Here is an 8,769-nt window from a genome sequence, read left to right on the forward strand (position 1 = left end):
CTGCAGCGGCGGAGCCCTCGGTCCCGGGCCGTCCCGGGCAGGCGGCGGAGCCCTCGGTCCCGGGCCGTCCCGGGCAGGCGCAGCCCGGGCGCTCCCGGCCCCGCTGCCGCTGACCCGCCGGGGCCGGGGCCGCGCTGCGGGCGGACAGCGCCGCTCTGCGGCCGCCGGCGGCTCCGGGCCGGGAGGGGGGGGGCGGGGCCCGGTGGCCGGCGCGGACGGGATTGGCTCCTGCCCGGGATGGGCGGGGACACGCTGCGTAAGTGCGCGGGCCGAGGAGCGCGTGCCGCCGGTGCGGCGGCGGGAGCAGCGCGCGAGGAGCGGCGGGGCCGGCGGTGAGCGAGGGGCGGGCGGACACCGGGGAGACTGGGCGGGGCCGCCCCGGTCCCGGCTGAGGGGGGAGGCTGGAGGGGGAGGGACGGGCTGGTTTGGGCAGGAGGAAGGCGAGGGGCAGGCAGCCGCAACAGCGCGGCCCCGGGCCGAGAAAGGGGCGAGGGGGAAACACGCGGGCGGCTGTGAGGGAAGGAGCCCCGGGCTGAGCGCTGCGCGGGGCTCGGGCGGGGCCGTGGGGCGGAGGGGGAGCCCGTGGGCACACAGGGCAGAGGGAGGAAAGCGAGCGGGAGGGGCAGCGCCGGGGCGGGAGCGGCGCAGGCGGGGCCGGGGCCGCCGTGGGGGCGCCAGGGGCGGGGGGGGCCCTGCCGTGGGGAGGGGCCGGGAACGGGGGGAGCGGCGGGAGCGGCGGAGGAGCCGGAGGGCGGGACGGCGCGGGAGGAGCTTGGGCGGGAAAGGCTGAGGGGCCGCAGGGAGGGGGGACATCGGGGAGGCTTTGGCGGGAAAGGCTGAGGGGCCGCAGGGAGGGGGGACATCGGGGAGGCTTTGGCGGGAAAGGCTGAGGGACCGCAGGGAGGAGATGGCGTCGGGGAGGCTGCAGTGGGCAATGCTGAGGTAGCTCAGGACGGGATGGCACTGAGGTTGGTTTCAAAGGGAAATGCTGAGGTACCTTGAGGAATGGATGCTGGGCTGGGAACTATGAACACATCAGATTGGTTAAGAGAGTGTTCATGACATAAATTTGTGCAGTAAAGTATTCCAGCAAAGAGAGGGAGAAGAGCAAAACTTAGATCAGGCCTCCCAGGACGCCTGCAGGTTTGGGGACAGGGATGATGAGGCTGTTAATCCGGTCCTAACTTTTTCTTTCTCCCTCTCTTGCAGCACCTGACTGAATGGAGGAGCAAGTGGACAGAAAGTTCCTGCGCCACAACACAGATCACATTTATTACTCTTGGCTTTAGAGAGGTGGAGAACCAAACCGTTCCCATCGTGCCTTGAAGCAGCCTGTGCTCATGCGCTTCTCCCGGGGAGAAGGCAGAATGGCAGTGACTGGCCACGTTAAACCACAGGGTGCACACTCTGCAGCTGTCAAGCCCAGCTCTGCGTTAGCTCACACCTGCGATTTTGCGCCGCACGTGCAGATTTGAGTTGTCGCTGGCTGTTGCAGCGTTTGGCTTTGGTGAGGACAGCGTGTGTTTGTCAGCAGTTGGTGTAGGTGGAATCTTGAGGAGAAAGTGATATTTCCGTGCCAGAACTGGTTGGTGTTTGCACGGTATTGTGGCGGTTGTTCCCACAGGTCATCAGTGCTGGAGTATTATTGCAGAATGAGGGAATTTTTGAGGCTTGTCTGTGAGATGCACTAGAGGCAGCAGTTGAAAGCGGAAGGCTGAGATTTGGAGAGTTTGTCGGTGGGTTTTGGGCGGTTGTCAGCTGAAGAGTTGGCTGTTTGCAGGTGAGGTGTAGGCAGAGGGTGAAGCTGACTTTGCCTGGGTGGCGCAACTGGCTGGGTGTGCAGAGCTGAGGAGAGCGGGCTGCTGCGGGGGACCCTAAAGCTGGAGAACCAGCCGGCAGCTGCAGACGCTGCCGGGCAGGGCCGTGCAGGCCAGTGCCCTGGGGCACAGCGACAGGACCCTCCGCACGTACCAGAGAGCAGGTGAGGACCGTGGGCACTTGTGCTGAGCTGTGACATCTCTAACCCATGACACTGGGATCCAGCAAATACCAAAGAGCAGGTGAGGACCGCGGGCATTTGTACTGAGCTGTGACATCTCTAACCCGTGACATTGGGGTCCCGCAAGTACCAAAGAGCAGGTGAGGACCGCGGGCATTTGTACTGAGCTGTGACATCTCTAACCTGTGACATTGGGGTCCAGCAAGTACCAAAGAGCAGGTGAGGACCGTGGGCATTTGTACTGAGCTGTGACATCTCTAACCCGTGACATTGGGGTCCATCAAATACCAAAGAGCAGGTGAGGACCGTGGGCATTTGTACTGAGCTGTGACATCTCTAACCCGTGACATTGGGGTCCAGCAAGTACCAAAGAGCAGGTGAGGACCGTGGGCATTTGTACTGAGCTGTGACATCTCTAACCCGTGACATTGGGGTCCAGCAAGTACCAAAGAGCAGGTGAGGACCGTGGGCATTTGTACTGAGCTGTGACATCTCTAAGGCAGGTGCGAGGGGCTGGGGCCAAGGCAAGGTGGGCGCGCTGTGGGGGTGTGGGGAGGTGTCAGCCCCCAGACTTGTCCCCTGTCTGACTGAGTGCCCTTGGGCTGGTGTAGCTCAGTCCTTTGTGTGTTTCTCTTCAGGTGGAGCAGCGTGCAAAGGAAAAAGGAAGCAGAGGAAGGTGGTGAGCCTGTGAGGAAGAGTGTAGCGAGTCTGGCGTGGACTCACGGTAAGGTGCCGTGGGAGACATTAATTACAAACTCAGGTTTGCATTTATACTCGCTATGATGCTTGCTCAAGCATTTGCTGATTAGCTAAGTTAGACATTACGTAAGCAATGTATTTTGTGTTCCCACCAAAGTTACTGCCAATAACACATCTTTTGTCTATCATAATCTGTCCCTGCTGGTGTAGCTCAGTCCTTCGTGTGTTTCTCTTCAGATGGAGCAGCGTGCAAAGGAAAAGCAAGGAAGGAGGCGAACCTGTGAGGAAGAGTGATCGAGAAAGAGGGTTGGATCGCACCTGCCAGTCAGGAGGGATCAGGGAAGAAGACACCGGTGGTGGAACCGCAGGTCAGGAGAGCTCAAGGAGGGAGAAAGGTGATTGTGGCCGTATGGGTTTTTCTAGCTCACACACCAATGAAAACAGTTTGGATAATAAAAGAAATGTATGCAAAACCGGTAAGTAAAGCCAGAGAATGTTTATATGCTATGTATGGGATAGACCTGAAGGTATATTTATTCCTACAACAAAGGAGAATTCGCAATGGTAATTAACTGGGGATGTGAATTTCCAGATTGCTTTGGCAACATACGCAGGGAACATATCAGTTTATTACCCTCAACATAAACTGTGGGCTGAAATTGGTAATTTACCCTTGTGCAGCAAATGCTGCTGTCAGCAGCAACCAGTAAGCGACAAGACTGTATTTACTGATGCCTCTGGTCACTCACGTAAAGTTGTAATGACGTGGCTAAACTCAGATACCCAGTGCTGCAAACACAAGGTAGAAAAAGAGACCAAGGGTCGAACAAGTTCTTGAGCTGACAGCTGTTGGGATTGCTTTGAGGTGTTCTGTAACAAAACTTTGAATGTTGTAACTGGCTCATACTATGCAGCTGGCATACTTAACCGCCTGGAAGCTTCTTTTCTTAAGGAAGAGGATAATCCTCTTTCGATGGCTGAATTGAGAATGCTATGGTTTCTAATAGATCATAGACATCATGGTTATTATGCAATGCACACCCGCTCTCGCACGGCCCTTCCAGGACCGCTTGCGGAAGGCAATAGGAGGGCCGATGCACGAGCTGTGCCGCTCACTGTGCCTAAAGCCTTGGAGCAAGCTAAATGATCACATAAATTCTTTCACCGGAATGCAAAGTCGTTAAAACGACAATTTCAAATTAGAGTGGATCAGGCCAGGAGCGTTCTTATGTCCTGCCCTGATTGCCAACAGTTGGCCCCCGTGCCATCCACAGAGGGTGTTAGTCCAGGAGGGGTTACTGCCAATGAGGTACGGCCAGTGGATGTAACGCATTGTTCTGCATTGGGTAAATACGTACGTGTTTCTGTAGACGCTCATTCCAGATTTCTCGTTGCTGCTGCACGCGCTGGTGAAAGAGCACGAGACGTCTGTAACATCGGTTGACATGTTTTGCTGTTTGAGGAGTTCCACGATCTGTAAAACCAGAGGAAAGCGGAACGCACACTCCATTAGAGGAGCGATCCCCCGAGTGCCCAGCGCGCTGTAATAAAAGGGCCTGCTGTTTAACACTTTCAAAACAGTGTTAGAGAGGCTGTTTGCCGACTTTTTGGTATCGTTTTCTGGTGACGAGGATGGGATAATCTGCCTGACCTCCCGTGGATCCCAGGATCTCTGGGACCTTGTGCCGGCACCGGGGAATTCCCGGAAGGGACCACAGATCCTCGGACCAGCTCGGGATGCGGGTAAAGCCCCATCAATGAGATAAGGCACTTTCATTGTCTGGTTGGGTTGGCAGCTGCCTGCGCGAGATGTGGGCGACACCAGCGTGCTGGGTCTGCGCATCCGCGTCTGCGCATTTTGTAAACTGGGGAACTTAAAAAGAAATAAAAAATTAAAGAGGAAAATGAGAAAACAATAAATAAAAGAGAAAAACGAGGGAACAGTAATTTGGTAAAGGTACCTTTGGTGATTTTGCTGTTTTTGCCTTAGCAATTGTATGATTGTGTCTTCAGTGATCTGTTGTTGTTGTTACTTGTGTCTTGGATTTTATAGTCCAATACTTACAGTTCACTTACAGTCTGTTATTGCGATTGTGAAATAGGTAGTGGTACAATTGACAGGAGGGATTTGGAAGAAATTCCCCCCGGGCTGTGTTTTGTGACATTGGAAACGGATCATTTGACTCTCTGGGGAACAGCAACCAGGGGGAATCTGATTAAATATTGTAATTAATGGTGGCCACTGTAGATAATATTAATATGCTGCACAGGTCTAGGTGGGTATACTTTGAGATGTGTAGTATAGTACTGCACTACATGTAATAAATAAGAAGATATATATTTTAAATCATATATTGCTTATTACATAATGTGTATTACACAATACATAATGTTGCATATCCATTGTATTTATCCCTGTCAGATCCATTTGTTTTGAAAAAGGATAATCAGAAATTGAAACCAGTAAAAGGTTTGTTGAAGAACAGATATTGGTGTAGAATACACAGAGAACATTAGATCAGAATTGTCCCTCGGTCAGTCCAGGGTGGCATCCTAATGTCCTTATATCGGGGGACAGGCTGCATTGGTATCGCCAGTGCATTTTATACGGGATTAGACACGCTGTGCCTAAAGCTGTAAATACGCCAAAACCTTCTGAGATTAAACAGGATCGTGAGGAGTCTCCCACTGAGTTTTTACACCGTCTTAAACCGACAGCTCAGAAATATATTAATATAGATCCTGACTTGGAGAACAGAGAATGAGAATTCTTAGTTGACTGGGAGCTCATTATTCTGTATTAAACACTATGCAGGGAATATTAAGTAGTGATTCTATAACAGTTATGGGTGCCACGAAAATTGCCAAACATGGCCCTTTAACCCGCTGCTTAGAATGTTTGTAGGTGGAGTCTGGTACTTATTGATTGTGTACCATGTGTCTTCTCTTGTGCACAACAAATGGTTGAAAAAAGCTTTAATGGTGCAGTGGCTGTGCAGTTACATGCTGCTATGGCTGCAATTGTTAAACAAAGAAGGGGAGATGTGGCAGGGTTGTGACATCAGGCCTGTGAGAAACTGCAAGAGTCACAGTGTGAGAACAAGCGCTGGTGGAACAACACATGCAGCAAGGACTGTGTGGGACATGAACCATCAGGGACAGAGGGACTGATATGGGATTGATACGGGATCGGTACATCAGGGACAGAGGGATTGATATGGGGTCGGTACATCAGGGACAGAGGGACTGATATGGGGTCGGTACATCAGGGACAGAGGGACTGATACGGGTTCGGTACATCAGGGACAGAGGGATAGATACGGGGTTGGTACATCAGGGACAGAGGTACGCGATGTTTCAAATGCAAACCTGAGTTTGTATTAAATGTCTCTTCGCATCTTAAAGAGAGTCTGTGCCTCATTTGCTACACCCCTTTATCTGTTTCCCAAATTGCGATTTAAACACCATTGTAAAAATAAAGCTTTCCCCCCTTAATTTTTGTCACATATTGTAATTAGAATTAATAGAGATCTTGAAGCCCGTCCTAGCTAAACTGAAAAAAAGACAGCAGCCATGTGTATTTTTAAATAAAGAGTAAATCAAGTCTGCTAGCTCATTATCTTTAAGCGTTTTCCTGTGATCACCTCCCTCCCAAGGTTTTGTGTCTGTTGTCACCCACGGCCACAGTGGATGAATCACCGTGGGCACAACGCCAGGAACCGCCTGTTGGTGTCCAGGATATCCACTGCAGCAGATGCTGTTAGTAGAAGAGCACATCATGGAACTGAAAAACCATCTAATTGTGTCATTATGCACATTCACTGCTCTTTTTTCTGCTTTATACCCCTTGTAGCACACGGAGCCTGATTTTCCTTCTCTAGGGCCTTTCACCCGGTTCCCCGCACCCGTGTGATCATTGCGCTGCACGTGGGCAAAATCAGCCGTGCCCTGTGTTTCTCCTGTAAAATAGTAAGAATGATAATATAATCGGGCCAGGAACTGCCTTCACAGTGAATATTTGAAGGAACCCACTGCTAATGTATTGTTAATTGGTACTTGCATTATGAATTAGATGCAACAAAAATCCATGCTTTCTTTTATCCTTTGCTGTACAGGAGGTGGTTGAACTTTTCTATAGCAGATTCAGTCACCTGCTGTAAAGCAAGATGGTTGTCTCCTGTGAGGAAGCAGGGTAGATGTATCCATACTCTATAAGCACCATTGATGAGCTATATAGAGTAAGAGCTTAAAAACAAACAAACCAACAACAAGAAGCTAATGATAAAAACAACAAAAGAGGCAAAAAAAACCCAAACAAACCAATCCAAAAGCGCAGAGGCTCCTGAACACCCCCTTTCAGTGCTGTGATATCCATTTTCTAGGGAGCCCGTGGGGTGTCCCCAGAATCACAGACACAGGTGACCCGGCTGGGTGGTGCCAGCAGAGAACAGTTTGTGTGACCGACCCGCTGGGCTGCCCTGGGAAAGCCGGGGACAAAGGGCCGGGCCGGGGCATCGGGAGGTTGGTTCCAGCTCACGGAACAACTCACAGCGCCTGCGGAAACAGCCCCGAGCCGGGACGCGCCCCCGCCGTGTGCTCCTGTCCCACCGCCGCGGGCTGTCCTGGCTCTGGACATCGTTGTGCAGGATCGTTTGAGAACCGTTCCTGAAGGATGCGAAGCGCCCAGAACAGCAACACCTGCCCGGCTGCTGCTCAGCTGCGGGTAAGGGCTGGAACTGACCCCGTAACAGCCCCAGAGCTGCCACAGCTGCGGAGGAGCCGAGTTATTGCTGCAGACAAGACACGGGCACAGGCAGAGGCAATATATTTTATTAGGCCAGAAGACATCTTGAGGAAAATAATACTTTATAAATGTGGGGGTTTTATCTTTTATCAGTGTGTCTGCCATGTCCGCGGCTCTGGGAAAGCGCGTTCAGGGAGCTCAGGCTGCCCACGGGTCAAGAAAAGCGCCCGCGCTGCGGGGCCCGGGGGGCGCTGCGTGACCGCCCTCGGTGCTGCCGTCTGGTGGCCACAGCCCGGTACTGCAGCTGGGGAGCAGCGCCCTGTGCCCGTGCTGGGGGACGAGGGGGCGCTGCCGCTGCGGGCGGGGTCGTGCCGGTCAGAAAGGGGGGGCAGCGGTCGGACGAGCCGCCGGGAAACAGAGAGGCCCCCGGCTCTCCCGGGGCAGCCCCGCTGTGAGGGGAATGGGCGAGGTGGCAGCAAGAGGCGGCGGCGTCTCCTCGGTCCCGGGCACAGGGGAGAGAAACCTGCCGGCCGGAGCTCCTTAGGGCTCTCTGTTCACAATGAATTTATGGGTAGGTGACCACCCGCCGCCCTTTTCAGTGTAAAGCAAATGAGCGCGGTTTGTTGTTTCCTTTTAAACGCGGCTGCTGGAAGCCGTGCGGCCAAAGGGCGTGGGGGTCCCGGCAGAGAGGGCGGGTGTGGATGCAGAGCGGGCCAATGAGATGGCTCGGGAGGGCTGGAGGGGCGGAGCGCTGATAGGCGGGGAGAATAGCAAGTGACGTGCGTAGGCAGCCAATGAGATTGCCAGAGAGGCGGGCGTTGAGGTGTCCGTACTGCGCATGCCCAAATTGCGCAGTCCTCAGTCAGGTCCGACGTGAGGCGGGCACTTGGGCGCGGACCGCGGAAGGCGCATCCAATGGGAGCACGGCGCGGTGGGGTGTAAAGCAGCCAATCAGAGCGCGCCGACTCAATCCCGTTTGAACAGCTGCCTCCCTGGCAAACGCGTCCGTGGTGTCTCGGCGCGGGTAGCGGGAGTTAACGGGGAAACGGGGGTCGGGGCGAGGGAGGGGAGGCTGTGGAGCGCTCGTTTTGGCCTCTCCGTCCCGTTTGCCTCGCTCTCCCTCTCTCTGTGTCACCTTGTCTGGCTCCCTGTCACTGTCTTTCTCTGATAAGCTGACCTGCTCTTTGCCGTCCCTTTTTGTGGAATCACAGGCTCATTCTGCTTGGAAAAGACACGTGCAATTTTAAATTTGGGGTTGACTTCTAGGGGTTTTTTTCCCCATTAGTGTGAATCGATGGCACGTTGTCCCGTGGCTCAATCCCCATTC

The 8,769-nt window shown here is 53.7% G+C and overlaps 1 long non-coding RNA gene across 2 annotated transcripts; it reads left to right on the forward strand.

The window, feature by feature from the left end:
• Window positions 1–1,215: 1,215 nt before the first annotated feature.
• Window positions 1,216–3,873, forward strand: LOC309444043. Of its 2 annotated transcripts, none has more exons than XR_014184913.1 (3): window positions 1,216–1,507; window positions 2,638–2,723; window positions 2,936–3,873. It is a non-coding gene; the product is annotated as an uncharacterized lncRNA (long non-coding RNA). The 2 variants fall into 2 exon arrangements; XR_014184914.1 differs by having other exon boundaries at window positions 1,216–1,398.
• The last annotated feature ends 4,896 nt before the right edge of the window (window positions 3,874–8,769 follow it).

The sequence above is a fragment of the Streptopelia decaocto genome, assembly GCF_964273445.1.
Source record: "Streptopelia decaocto genome assembly, chromosome: 10".
NCBI lineage: Eukaryota > Metazoa > Chordata > Aves > Columbiformes > Columbidae > Streptopelia > Streptopelia decaocto.